The 15,490-nt window shown below is 35.7% G+C and overlaps 1 long non-coding RNA gene across 1 annotated transcript; it reads left to right on the top strand.

Moving 5' to 3' along the window:
- The first annotated feature begins 12,781 nt into the window (after positions 1-12,781).
- LOC125327768 lies at positions 12,782-14,547 on the top strand. Its single transcript, XR_007204361.1, has 3 exons — positions 12,782-13,035; positions 13,738-13,848; positions 14,061-14,547. It is a non-coding gene; the product is annotated as an uncharacterized LOC125327768 (long non-coding RNA).
- Positions 14,548-15,490: the final 943 nt, after the last annotated feature.

Raw genomic sequence — 15,490 nt, 5'->3', positions numbered from 1 at the left:
ATCTGAAATGGGTTGCTGTGCTGGTTGTCCACCCAGCTTGCCTGAATTTTTTGAGTGATTGTACTCCTATGGGTGCCCTCCCTACAGTCACACACGCTGCAGAGGCAGGAAGAAGAAATGCTTCAGATTTGTTACAGTGATAAGCCTGATACTTTCAAGTGATACAGTTTCTCATACCACTTTTCCTCCACTTACTACTTCAATCTATTTCAGACTGCAGCAATGACTACACTGACTAGTCCTCAAAGTTCGTTCACAATCATGAGCAGATATGAAAATTATCTAAAATTATTTTCAGGTTTCCCTCAGTGTCTGTATCAAATGATTCCTAACACATGCTTGATGTGTATTTCCTCTTCAAATACTTCTGTTCAATAAAATGCAATGAAGTATAAAACAGGAATTTTTTTGACAGTATTTATTACTGACACCAAAATTATGCTTCTAAAGATGATACCCATCATCTAGCCCATGCATCATTGTTAAAATTATGACTTTCTGTTTCAACTCTGTGCAAATTGTCTATTTTTATGCAAGAAAACTTAGATCCAACTCAGTTAGAGTGAGTTGGGTTTTTCCTACTTGCTTCATCAGAAATAGGATTTTCATTCATTATACTTCTTTGATAAATCCAGATAGAGTTTTCAAAAGCTGTCTTACAACACAATAATTCTTTATACTTAAAGATCACTTAGAAATGTTTTTGTTAATATATATATAATTAGAATTTTGCTTTTAAGTGCAATACTTGTTAATTAATTAAATATAGGTTTTAAGAGGTTAATTGTTCAAAGTTAAATTTCATTTTTAGGAAAACTGTCTCTGTGGAAATTGGTGTCACTAATAACAAACCAAAAAGCACAAAAAACTTTGAGCAAAATGTTTCTAGTTTTCATCTAAAGTAAGGTTCATGCCCAGGGTGTTTCCGAAGCTAGTACCCTCAGAGTTATTTAAAATATAGGCCACTGAATTTACAACTTATTATTTAACAAACTGCTTCTTACAGATTTTTCTTCCCCATTACCAAGAGCAATGCTGAATCTTTTTCTTTCATTGTTGTTGATTTTTATAACATTTTCTCTAACTCATCAAATTACAGCATAACACCACCCTCAACTTTGGCAAGACAGTAGGGAATCTGGTCTGATTGAGCAGAGATTTATCCTTTGAATCCTGTGATTCCCATTATGTTATTTTTCTTGGCATTGGGCAAAAGGTGCCTCTCAGTAAGATTAATTCAAGCAGTTGAGAACTGAATATTTGGCAGTATTCTATTTCAGTTTAAATTCACTGATAATAGTCATTGTGCTAGAGATATTACTTTCATCTTCTCCAAAATCTTTGGCTAGATTATCATCACCTTTATTAATACTGAAAGCTAAATTTTAGGATTTTTAAATGGGGTGCATGAAAGATTAAAGATCATTTGCAGGATAACTTGTATTGTTGTCTGAAGCACTAAAACTTCAACGAAAATTGAGTATCATATCTTACAGGGAAAATCCTATTCTAGCTCTCTTTTTCAGCACTTTACTTGAAGTTCCCATTAACCTTAACAGTGCCATCAGACAACTTTTTGATTGGATGAAATATTCTTCTAACAGAAAAAGGCTAGATTTGGATATGATGTATCCCATGAGTAGCGTTAGCAGGTTCAAAAAGTCTGACAGAACTAATACATCAACAGATTCTATACAGCAAGAGATTGCCTGATTGGCATACAAAATACAGGGAGACCTTTGTCAACATTATATCCTCTCCCAACATCCTCTGTTACGCTAACATTTTCTTGTCTCTCCAAAAATAGTTCAAGAGCCCTGTGTAAACCTACTGTAAATCCAGAATGTATCAAAATTCCTGAGAAAAATTCTGTCAGAATTGGGCTTTGGTTTTGAGTGCAGATACCTGTGATGTCAAGCAGACACCTTAAAGGGTACTAGGCTAGAAAGTTTTCATAACTTTATCTGCTAAACTGTGCACCAGTATCTAGGTGATGAGGTACTTTTTTATTTTGGTTGGTGTTCTTATCCTTTGGGAAGTTGTTTCTCTGTATATTAGCTGTTTCTTATGCAGCTGTTCAGAGACAGCACAGGTGTGGCAACTATACACTGAATTTTTTGTGATAATTCTGAAGTGAAAGCCACCTTCAACACAGAATAAGCTCATACAGAAACAAGGGAATTACTTTATTTGTGGTCATAGCTGAAGTGGAATGACAGTAGAAAAGTCAAAGTTGAGCACCAGGGAAGCAAAAATACATCAGTCTCCTAACTGTTCAGAAATGATGAAGGCAATTTAAAAAGAAAAAACACATGGCAGACCGTCTACAATGTGAACTGCACTGTAACTTCAGTTTAGTAGTTTGAATTAGGATGATGAACTTAGGGGGCTGGATCAAAGCTGAAATTACTCTTATTTCCTGGAGAGAGAGAAAAAAAAAAGAGATATCATTAAGAATTAAAATACCTCATTTGGATGTCATAGAACATAATTAAGAATTTATGTTTAGTGATGCATCACTGAAGAATGACATTATTTTTTATCAAAGTGTAGAGTTCAAACAAGTGACCATACTGAGGTATATTGTCTTAAAGACACATTTTCTCACTTGAAATTCAAAGGGTTTTTCCAGATAGATTTTCAGTGGTTAACCGACATGTAGGGATTAAGTCTGCATTGTCTCTTAAGTGACATTGAAACTGGTCTCAGGCTTTTTTTTTTAAATCCGACAGTGAGAATTATAATTCCACTGTAATTTCCACAGATACTCTGATTCAGTCAAACTATTTTTTAAGATTGAAAAAATATTTAAAAGCAAACATTAGAAATAAAGATTTTTTTTCAAATGGGGATCATCCATATTCTTGTGAGAGGAGTGATGAAAAATAAAAAAGTTAACCTAATTATACTTTTCTCATAAATTACCAGTGAAGAAAATTTTCCAAAGGGAAGAAAATGTTCAAAAAAAAAAGTTAGTTTTCAAGCTAGCTTTTATTTCTATTTTTCTTCAATTATCTACATCATGTCCTATTTATGATAATAGCACTTAAAGCTAAACAAGGGCTATTCTCTACAGGTTTTCTGCCACAGCAACAGAGTAGCATAAATATCCCCTCTGATTAATTTGGGGTTTTGCATATGTACATAAAAGGTTGGCACCATTTTGTCAGATATCAGCGTACTGAGTATTTGGAATACTTCCTTTTTAAGTTATTTTTCATCCTGAATTTGTCTTAATTGGCTGAATGCTCAGCTGTTACACAACTGCATATGGTAGAAGTCAAGATGTGACTGTGACTGTTTCTAATCTGGTAGCATGGAAAACAGTGCAAGGATTGTTACTGAAGTCTTTATTATACCTTTATTGAAAGGAAATAACAAGATCTGGGCCACTCAAACAGATAACAACTGTAAAATTTACAAGGTGTTTTATGAAGAGTTTATTTCTAAACATTTTTCCCTGTTAACTTTGCCTATCATTCGATTGCAAAGATTTCAGCTGTGACCTCCTTTATTTTGTTAGAGATCAAAAATCCTGTATATGAATGTATTCAGGTGCAAAAGAGTTGTGAAATTTAATTAGGTCCAATTGGTTTAAAAATGGGATACAAAAATGAATGTGATAATGACTACCATAAGCAAACTTTCCTTTTATACTTTAAAGCACAGCTTCTCTATTCTGTCCCCTCCTCTATAACTTTATTTGATTAAGTAGTTCTATTCTGATCTTATACTAAAAATAACGAACAATTGAAATTTAGTCTGTGTTAGTGTGAGGGCCTTTCAGTCTGCCATGGGGCAAATTCTGCTCAGTGTCAAGGGCATAAGTAAAGGCAGAGAATGAGCTCATTTTATGTTCCAGTTCCATGAAAAAATCAAAGTTGTTCAGTAGTTAATATCTTTTCTACCCAAATATCCTATTAATTAAAGAACTGTGCTCTACTCTTTTCCTTTAGGACCCCAAACCTCATAAATTTTGGTTCTTTGGGTTCAAAGTGATCTCAAATTCATTTCTCCCTAATCGGTTAGCTCATTAAGCAACTTTAACCACCTTATGTAACAGCTTTTATGTTAAATAAATTATAATAAGGAATCAATAGTAAAGCTAGCCTGATCAGGCAGAAGATCAAAGCTTTATACACAGATTATTGGCTCTATGTCCTTGGAGTGTGATCTCTATGAAATTAAGGGCAGATGCTTAATAGTCTACAAAGTAATTTTTATATTACAAGTACACAGATACGTGACCAGTCTCCTGTGCCTATGGATTTTCAAACAGCTGCAAGAACTGGTAAAAACTGAAATATGTACAGGTAAAAACTCAAAACACTTCAAGTTACTTAAATCCTATTTTTTGGATATTCAAATTTTTATGAATTTGTAAACAATAGCATAAACAAAACATTTCTAAACTTTTTTCCCTTAAATAGCTGTCTTTTGAGTGTTGCATAACTTTTCACATAGTAGTTCTGTCATCATTTAATTTCTCTAACGTGATTAAGTAATATCAAGTTTCTAATTTTCCAGCGGCACATAAAATAAGGTTTCTTTTCTGGGAAGTCAGGCAATGTTCATATTGGCTTTAATATTTAATGTATGGTACAAATGTGCTGATTCACCACTTCTTGTATGCAAGCAGTGGGAAAAAAAACAGGAGGAAAAAAGTTAAGGTTCATTTTTAAGAAAAAAATGTCACCCATAACACAAACAATTCTTGCTTAAAGTTCTACTTTTCTCTGGAGTGCAGCGTTCTAAAGTGTGTTGGGGGATACAGCTTTTATTATCACAGTGATTTTCAGGTAGTATCTGCTTTGTGTACAAGTGGAAGGAAAGTTTATTCTAACTGCCAGCTCCACTCAACTTGTGACCTAAAAGTGAAGGAGGCAAGGTTTGGCTTGGTCTGGTTTGAATTCATTTTGCTTGGATTTTTTAATCAGTAATAAAGTTTCTGTAACTGAAACTTGTCTTCTAAATTGGTTGATGACACGGGAGACAGAATAGGATAAATATTCTTTTCTTCCATAGTCTTCCTTACAGCAAATAAATCCATTGAAAGCTTTCTTAATAAAAGCAACAGATTCTGAATGCTTAGGGGTAAGTATCTTCAGAGGGGAACTGACCCTAGAGGGTTACAAGAAATGTTCAACCTTCACAACTCCCAGCCTTAGTCACCCTTGCTTCCTTGCAGCACTTGATATTATTTCTCTCTGTTTTCAAAATGAGAAAATAGCTCACGGGAATTTTTTCTTTGCTGTACCCAAGTAATCAAGCTTCAGAAACAAATGAATACAACAGAACAAGTGGAAACAGAACAGCTCACTTTTTCTGTAAATTTATTTTTTATTGTCACAGCAAATCCGTGTCTCATCACCTGCTATTTTCAATCATCTGGTGGAGAAAGGGCACTTCCTGTTCAGGCTTTCTGGTATACACAGGGACTGGAGCTGGTATGCACAGAGAACTGATACTCAGATTTCCTTCTGTTATAAAAATTTCCTTAATAACAGTTATAATTTTCATTTGGAGTCCAAGTGTTTTCCATTTTTGAGTGCTTCGAACTCATATTCTAATATGAACATGTTTAATATTTTTTTAATGTGGGTCCAAAATTGGCAGTTTTAGCTTTAGAATGAGAAGATTAAGTACTGTTCTCTTAACTGGGAACTGTGGTTAGTCATCACGATTTTTATATCCCGAACCTTCTGTGTTCCCCTAAGTTGTTGGTTCACTCTATAGTTACTGAGCACTGAAAGTTATGTTTCAAGATCTCTGCTGTTCAGAACCACTTTTCAAAGACTGTTCTTTACTCAAATATATACAGGAAGCCTTTGCTGCATGCATGATGCCAGGAAGTCAGGCAAGAGATTTTCAAATAGCATGATAAAGATGAGGCTGTTTCCAAGTGTCTAATCCAGCATGTCCAGATCAGTGCTATTCAACTTCTAAATTATCATCTATGCCATAATAATAGTCAGTCCCGAGGCTGATCTGCAATCTTAATTAAACTGGTGTGAAGTCAGTTCACAATAATGAATTAATTATATGTGGTAGTGTCCCTATATTTCAGAGAAAGAGACCCACTTCACAATTGGCATGGACTCAGCAGAAGTACATAGATGGTTATCGTGGCTGAGCTGACAGCTAGATAGTTTTTAATGCTGCATGTACCCAGTCAGGGGCAGTTGCTGCTGCTCTAAATCCAAGGCTTTTATCCTCTCTTCCCTCACAGAGCTGTCCTACTCAGCACTTTATCCACCCGTCACCCAATGAGAAGTACTGCCTTGCTCTGGTGTGTAGCCTGAGCTCTCTCTCATGGTTTTTAGTTCTATTCCAGGATAGATTGGGCTGTCTCTTTCATCCAGATGGTTTGGGCTAAAAAGTGTCCCACTGATCATTAGGAATCACATGCCCAGTCTTCATTTTACACTTTTCAGTTTCCTTGCCTTGGTGACTTGATTTTTTTGTGAGGTACTATACTCTTTTATTTACTTCAAGCCTTCTACCATTTAATTATCTTTTTTGCTCATATCACAAACTAGGAGAGGAAATTTTTTTTGTTTAATTTTTTCATATATGTTTATTTGATCATTCATTTTTTCATATACATTTCTGGTTTCCATTTTTCCTTTCAGAAAAAAAATTGCAGTCTTTTCACATTCCTATTAGTTCTTAAATGCCCTTGAACTTTCTTATTTTGTCTGAATTGCCTCTATTTCTCCCTTTATTTATTTGTTACAGTGGTTAGCAAATTTACTTTGCTTTTAACAAATTATTTACAAGTATGTGGCCTCCTCTATGTTCCCAACTTTAAAGTTTCTTCACTTTTTTTAATACACTGAGCAGATTATTTTTCTGAAACTGTGTAACTGATTTATTAATCATTTACATTTGGGTATTAGTCATTAGAATCCTTGTAAAACTGCCATCAAACATCTGAAAATCAGATCTCCTGTGTGACTAGATAAAATATGAATAGATCAAATACATTCTATTAATAATATTACAGCCAAATGGTAACTTTAAATAGGACAAACTATTCATAGGTGGGGACATTTTGAAAATAAGGCCCTGAGACACAAGTAATTTAAAAACTTGTCAAAATTAAGATTTTTAAATTCTTGGATTATAAAGAATACATCTTTTCAGCAGCTTTTTCAATAGCTGTATAGATTCAGTGTGAATGGTTTCAATGCAGAGTGACAGGAACACATTGAACAGTACATTTATAAGGGACAAGCCTTGAAAATTAGATGCTCATATTAGGCTTCTTAATGTTTGTTGGATATTAAGAGCAGAGGGAGGAAACTCAAAAAATTACATGGCTATCTAAGCCATTTCCAGGGATTTTACTCAGTGCCCAAAAGGCATCTAATGTCTTTTAGGTTCAAAGTGATACCTAAGTCCTTTAACCATCTTTAGAATTGTTACCCTTAAAAGAATGGCCTGTTATGCAAAGATGCAGCTCCTTCTATTGAAAATGAAACAATGAGTGTAGGACTGTAATTTTAAACAGTAATTTAAGAGATGGAATGTTAAACAGTAATAATTCAATGAGCTTTAGCCACAAAATAACCTTTCCTGCCTCTTTTCTTCTTCTCCTTTCTTTTTTCTTCAACATTTCCCCATAAAACTGTAAGTCTCCTCAAAAAAAAAAAAAAAAAAAAGACATGGGGCAGTAGATGTTCAAAGGTATTATTAATGTTCCTGTCACAGTAGTTTCTTGCCCACTGGGAAATTGCTCATTTATGATGAACCAGACCTCGACTATAGATGGAGCTTTTATAAGTTAAAAATATTTCCCTTTTCAATAATAAAGAAAGAACTTCGAAATAATACATTAAAAATGTCACTGAGGGCACTGTAGATGACTAATGAGTGACTTAAAAAGGATGAGTGCAATGTTTAGTCTTATAAGATTATTTATTGACTGTACTTTTACCATATCTATTTTTTGATTGACCTTTTATGAAATATAAGAATTAATCTGTGTCTGTCACCATGTTTATGAGGTTTTGGTGCTAAAGATTAATGGATGAAGATATACCACCAAATATTTTTTCTCTTTTCTTATTATATTTTAAAGGGGAAATAAGTTATTGCTACCAACACTATATCTATGCTAATGACATGCAATTATTTGCAGGAGTTTTCTTTTTTTATCATAAACTTGGTATCTACAAACATGTTTTAAACAGAAAACCGAACTATTTCTATGAATAATAACTTGTGCTTGAATTGTGCATTTTATAATTGCATTGGTTAAATGTTTAGGCTAATTTAAATTAGACAAAAATCCCCTATATATAACAAAATAATTCATAACAAACCCTTCACAAGAAAGAAACAAATTAGGATAGTTAGATATTGCATGAAGAATTGAATGGTAAAGCAAAACAAACCCACAACTTTGATTCCTCCTCTTGACGGTAGTAAAAGGCAGTTTCAACTGTAGTATCCAGAGAATAAAGCACATTTGATATCTCAGCAACAGGCAAAAATTTGGTATTTAAGTGAAAGTAAATGACTTTGAGCAGGAAATGGTATGATTACACCTTTCTGATCAGTCATAACTAGTAAAGCAGTCTAATACTCATGAAGCAAAACTGGTGACCAAAGTGAGAAGATTGCAACTGGCAAGATCAAGGAGGCAGTGAAGGAGAATTTGCATCTCAGACACATTAGCCCAGTGGCATCCTGGTTTGTATCAGCAATAGTGTGGCCAGCAGGACCAGAGTAGTGATTGCCCCCCAGTACTCAGCACTGGTGAGGCCACACCTAAAATCCTGTGTTCAGTTCTGGGCCTCTCCCTACAAGAAAGATGACGTCCTGGAGCATATCGAGAAAGGGGCAACAAAGCTGGTGAAGGATCCAGAGCACAAGTCATGAGGAGCTGTGGAGGGAGCTGGGGTTGTTTAGCCTGGAGAAAAGGAGGCTCAGGGGAGACCTTATCACTCTCTACACCTGCCTGAAAGGAGGTTGTAGAGAAATGTGGGTCTGACTCTTCTCCCAGGCAGCAACTGACAGGACAAGGAGAAATGGCCTCACAGTGAGCCAGGGGAGTTTTAGGTTGGATCTTAGGAAAAATGTCTTCAATGAAAGGCTGGTCAGGCACTGGAATAGGCTGCCTGGTGCAGTGATATAATCACCATCCTGAAAGTATTGAAAAAGCATGTAGATATGGCACTTGAAAACATGATTTTGAGGTGAACATGGCAGTCACAGGTTACTGGTTGGACTCAATGACTTAAGTGGTCTTTTCCAGCCTCAATGACTTTATGACTCTATGTGGTTTAGAGAAAAAAAGGAGAAAAATAAAAGAAAAAAAGAGACCTTTCAGTGTTTTTGCAGAAGAAAATGTCTCAGTAACTTATTAGACAAATGTGCTCACTGTGTATAGAATTCTAATTTGAACCTAGTGAGTAAATTAAGACAGAAATTTTCATATTTAATGTGGAGAGGAATAAAATCTCAGGTAAAACCATTTTAAAAACACTTGCAAAAACATTTTAAAAATACTGAGTTGGTAAAAAGTGAGAAAGAGAACATGTACTGTTTACTGTGAGATTATCCAGCTTTTAATGTAGAATTCAACCCCTTGAACTCTGTCCCACTTTTACTTTTTTGTTTAGATTAGAATTTTTCACATCTACAAGTACTATCTCTCTGCTTCCAGAAACCACGATTTTATACTTTACATTTTTCTCAATTATTTGGTTCTCAATGGCATGTAGTTTCCTTCTTCTCTTCTCTCTGCATATGTCTCTTCCTCTTCAGTTTCATCTCCTTTTCTCCTGTCTCCTCTCCTGTCAATGTGTGGGCTTCTGCTCTCGCAAAATTGCAATAATTTGATTTATTCACATCTGCAAGGAAAGAATTCTTATGAACAGTGTCTTAGCTGATATAGAATGTCTTTTTAGCCCCAGCAATTTGTTTGTGTGTCTAAGTCTTTATACTTCTTTCTACGCTTTTTTCAAATATTTTAGAAATCTAGTGGAGTTCATATGTTGTAATCTGTCTCATATTGGAGGTACCGAACCACACACTTAAGATCCTTCATCAGTAGTCTCATTGAAACTATCATGACAGTTTACATACCTGAGCTTCAGCAAGAGCTTTATAAATCTTATTTCTCAGAGAGGCACCAACTCCACTTTACTTTTTTGTCTCTGAACTGCCACATTGCTCTCTGTCTGCCTCAGTTTCCATTTTTCTTCCTCTCAGGGGACATCTACATGGCTACATATCTACCACTAGACCTCGAGTAACATTCACAGTGTGATTCCCAGAATAGGAAACCCTCTTGTCTCTTGGCAAGAGGGCTGGTTGCATTTGTCTGCTCAGAACACCACTGAATTGCACTGGGGCCTGCATGCCACCATGAGCCACATGGAACTTCTATGTGTGAAATTAGCATCCAATGCCTACAGAGCAGGAATTTGAGCCCTGATCTCTGAAATTCTAGCCCATCTTCTAAGATGAAGGATTCTCAGAGATAGAGCTGTGCAAGAATATTTGTGTGGGAGAGAGGAGAGAAAAAAGGCTAACTATGTAGGTTGCTCTTCAAGCATTTGTCAGGGATATGCAACATAGAGATTTGTGGAGATTCTAGTCCCAGGAAATTTGAGATAAATAAGCAGCAGTGATACAATTTTCAGTGGAGTCACTGGAAAAAACCTCTCAAATCACTCCAGGATATCTGGGTTTTGCATATACTCAGGGAAATTAAATTCAAGTTCTGGCTCCAAATCTCTTTATATGCAAAAGTAACACTGTTCCTTGTGAGTGGTGCAGCTGAGGGTTGATCTTATTTTTCATGGATAAAGGAGTCTATGAAAATGTCTTAATGTAATAAAATTAAAACCTTAAATAGATGGATTTTTGTTGCAGACAGGAAGGCATGTACCTCCGCTTAGAACAGAAATTGAAGAACCTGAGTCATACTCTATTTTTTTTCTGTTTTATACCCAGAACTTCTGTGAGTCTCTGCACAGTCTCTTAGTTTTTAGTATGAGATCTTCTGTGTGAGAAGTTTGGTTTGATGGATGTCCCCTCTAATTAGGATATGCAGTGCTGATTTTACCCTGCCTTAATACTTTTTTTAGGAAATACTCTAATGAAACATAGAGTCACACAGCCTAAGGTACTATACATCAGAAGAACCACCAACCTCTTCAACCGTGCTCCTCTAGTGCTCAGAAAATGTGATGTCATTAAACATAGCTAAGTTGGAAGGTAAGGAAGGGTAAGCAGTGTTCCAGACCTGATTTTGGCCATAAGGCACTCTTGGGGACTGTTACCATTGCTCAGCTGATACACAGTAATTAAACTGAATTTCATTGTCTGTAAATCCCTTATATGCTTCCTAAATCTCTCAGAAAGATCCTGGTGGAATGATATGTACTACTGTACTGCTGTCCTGCCTCTACAATACTTCTGCAATTATAACCAGATGTCTTCTTTAGTTCAGTACTGCCCTTAACATTCTTATTGTCTTCTGTAGCCACAAGTCATGATCTGTATTCTCTTTCTATTGTGAAACATATCAGAGTATCTGCCTGTCTGATTAACAACATCGGATTCATGTCTTATCTTTCTACAGTTGGACATACTCCATTGTGAGGATGCAAGGGAATTGAGTTAGCGATGTCTTGTATAACACTGTGAAAATTAATGTACACTGCTGAATCTCTGACTACAGGAGCTCCCACTGGACGACACGATGGGAACAGTAGGATATTTTGTTATCTGTGGCCATGACATTATGTCCTAGTTTCACGCACCACAGTACAAAGCAGTTGTTCTACTCAGAGAAGTTACTTACAGAAATGATGGAACGTGTAATAGCAGAAAGGCAAAATTTATTTGCTCAAAATGAAGCATCCCAACACTCTTCCTAAGAAAGTGGTTTTTTTGGCAATTACGTTAGACAACTTCCTGGAGACTTACACCTTGCAGATATGTGCTACTCTGCATGATTCTGAATTACAGGTGCTTTCAGTAGTTCTCATCTCCACCTAGCTTTCAGACCTTCTATAAAATTCTCAATGTGATTGTGTAATCTATTTCTGCTGTGATTCCTGGTATTTGTCGTGATCAGACATTGAGCTGGGTCAAACGACAGTAAATACAATGCTTGCTCATATAGTTTCTCTTAGATGTCAGAATGCATCCTTCACACCCTTTTATCTCCCTTGTTCTGCTCTTTTTCTTTCTGTGGTGAGACTTTCCAATGGCTCTACTTTGCTCTTGGTCTTTACTGTCACAGGGCTTTTTAACATGCAGGTTAAAGCTCTCGTTTCCATAACTAGAGCCAACAGAGGTTTCGTCCTGAAGTTGCTTTAATGATAAAGCAATGTCTTCCCAGGAATTCAGTGGTATTTCAGAAAGGCATCAGAAATTAAAAAATAATGGCCTGTTGAACAGGCTGCACTGGCTTTTAGATCCACTCCTGCTAGATTTCACCTGCCATATATTGGGGGAGGGGTATTATTGATCTAGTTTTAAGCAGAATTTTACTATTATAGAAATAAAAGTATTTTCTGTGATAAGAAAGATTTGTGAAACTAATCCATGAGACAGAGCACAAGATGAATAGAGAGGATTTTTTCCACAAAAGCCCTATAAAGACAATCTTTATGTGTTTTCACACTCAAAAAAAAAGAAAAAGAAAAATAAAAGAAAATTAAAAGCCTTGGATGCAGTGTAGCTAGCTCTAGAGTCTCTATCACAGTACTAATTCTGAGCTGTCAGAAGTCTGCTCTATTTTATTCTTTTTTCTGTCTCTGTGTGTGACATGTTTTAGCTTTCTACAAAAAGGGAATAAAGGGGAAGCAGCTTCAGCTAGCCTTGGAAAAGCTATTTAGCTTGCATATTGTGAAACTGTCTTCCCTAGCTAGTTACTGCCATTTTATAACACTGCAGCATATTGGATCAAAGACTATAACTGCCACCTCCTGTTTACAATGGGCTGGAGCAGTCATAGAATTGTCAGGGCTACTTTCTGCCTCGGTGTGATTGGAAACAAGACTGAAAACGGTAGGTTGCTACCAACAGGTTAATTTCTTTTTTTTATTATTTAATTTTTGGCTTTCACCTGCAATGTCAATGCAAGTAAAGCTAAAACATTTAACCCAGAAGGGTAAGTGTCTTTTTTAATCCTTTCAAATATTCTTGAGTATACCTGGAATAACAGGCACAAATATGCATGCAGTACTATTGTTTCAGAAAAAATTTCAAAGGCAAAACCATGGAGACAGGAAAAAAACCCTAAAAATAATCCTTGAAGTGTGTTCTAGATTTTTAATATATGTTATGCTGAGACAAGAGCTGTTGTTAGACTGCATAAACGCTATGTCCCAAGGCTTAACACTTAGAAAGAATATTTTTATAGCTCTGCCAGTATTAAATTTTTGTGAGAGTCATCAGTGATTTTCATTTTGCAGTGACAATATGGTGTTTAAAAATATCAATTGACTGATAAGAATACTTCCTTTCAAAGGTGAAATTACATCCCAAGTATCCAGAGCATGTAATTTGGGAGCTCTGATAGAATAATAAGCATTTGGCAACCAAATTTCTAGTTTATATTTCTGATTTATCTTTCCAGCTTTAAGAAAGTGATTTCATTGCTTATATTCACCTAAAAGAGATGCAGAGCAGAGAGACAACGGACCACGATTTTTGCACTGAACTAAAATACAAACTTTAAGACTCCCATCACTGTGTCTGTTAATGCAGGTACCTTATCAAGAAGATGTGCATAAACCTCTGAATTTGGGTTTTCAAGAGACAAAAGAAACACAAACAAGAAACATGGATACTCACCATGTTCTTGTAACACCAGCTAAGGTGGGAGACCTCTGCCTTTCTTCTGTGTCACTTCCATACATACCTTAAACAAACAATGTCATTCCTTTTCCTGCACGTGCCTTGTGCAAGACCTAGGAATTGCATCATTGCTCCCATTTAGTGTCTCTGGTTGGTTAGATACGGGCTGCACATTGTAACGTGAAAAATAATGGGATAAAGATGAAGCTGATCTGCTGCTTTCTTTCATGCAGTGGGCTTTGACATATGCTGAGATCAGAGAGCAAGATGCATGCTGCATCATGGGACCAAGGATCTTGTGAGGATATTTGGCATCAATAATATACCATCTGTATGTGATTTAAATCACTCTGAAAGGACCAACCCTTTTTCTTACTTATTTTATGGTTTTTTATTGAAAGGCTGACTTGTATATGCAAGCATCAGTTTGTGGACTCAGTGATGACTTAAGGACTATTGTCTAGAGCTGCTAAGGGTTTTTTGCAGTCTGTGCAGGTGCCCTTTTTCCTTCATGGTCTCCTACATCCAACTAGAACTGTTTATATTGCTAGTTCTGGCAGTTTCTGATTTGAGGATGATGATGATTGTGCATCCATCTCCATCTGCATACTGGGTGTGTAATATTTAAAGGGATTAAGCTTTGACAATACTGTTTCCTTAGGCCTCACAATACTATGTAAAATAAAGGAAATAAAGGAGTGTGAACTATGTGGTACCTTGTATGGTCTGGTATATTGAATGACTATTTCTGATGCACTGAAAAGTATATATTTTGTAGAAATTTTACAAAACTGGATCAAAAGTTGCGTTTGCATCTGCGTTTTCTTTTTCCTTTTTTTTTTTTTTTTTTTTTTTGTGTGTGCTTTTGGGTAAGCCTTATATTTCTTTAAAGTATTTGGGACTGAAAAACATACAAATTTTTTCTTAAATATTTTTTGCTTTCTGCATTGAGAGATCCTTAAGTTACTGAAATGTCTTCACCATTTTTTCTAAACTCCCCTTCAAAAATGAAGAGACACAAGACTTTGTATTTTGGGTCTGCTAATGTAATCAAGAAATTATGTCAATGGAAACTAACTGAAGAAAAAAATCTGGTGCTCAGAACATAAATGGGACTTAGAAATGTAGCTCCTAGAATTTCCAGCCTGGTTCAGTTAGCCTATCATAACAAAATTGAGTGATGATAACTACTACCCAGTCATAACTGTATCTTTTAATTAAATATCTTTTCTCACAGACATCTAGGCTCACTCATTTATGCATTAAGACTCGGGCCATGTCTTTTATTTTTTTTTCAAACCTTCATATCCTTGTGTGTATTTGCTCAAAAGAGAAGCCAAGAGGAACCATTTACTTTCTCTGTATTTACCAAAACTTACTAAATTAATGGTACAAAGAGCAGTTACTATACACCTGCGCCTCAGACCCACTTCAGACAATATTCTAGTACCATTCTTGCTACTCCTTCTTGCCTTGTATATTAGTTTTAAATATCTTCATCTAGTTCTTCTCTATGTGTAACCGTTTAAAATATAGAAAGGAAAACACTCTGGTGGTTACAGCAGCCCTCCAGAATAGGTTTCTCTGCCTCAAGCCACCACTTGGACAAATTATTTCTCTTGTTAATGACTCAACTTTCATTGAATTTTGTAAATATTTCACC

This window comes from Corvus hawaiiensis, chromosome 6 (assembly GCF_020740725.1).
Source record: "Corvus hawaiiensis isolate bCorHaw1 chromosome 6, bCorHaw1.pri.cur, whole genome shotgun sequence".
Classification (NCBI taxonomy): Eukaryota; Metazoa; Chordata; class Aves; order Passeriformes; family Corvidae; genus Corvus; species Corvus hawaiiensis.
This window is presented reverse-complemented; position numbering and strand designations above follow the sequence as displayed.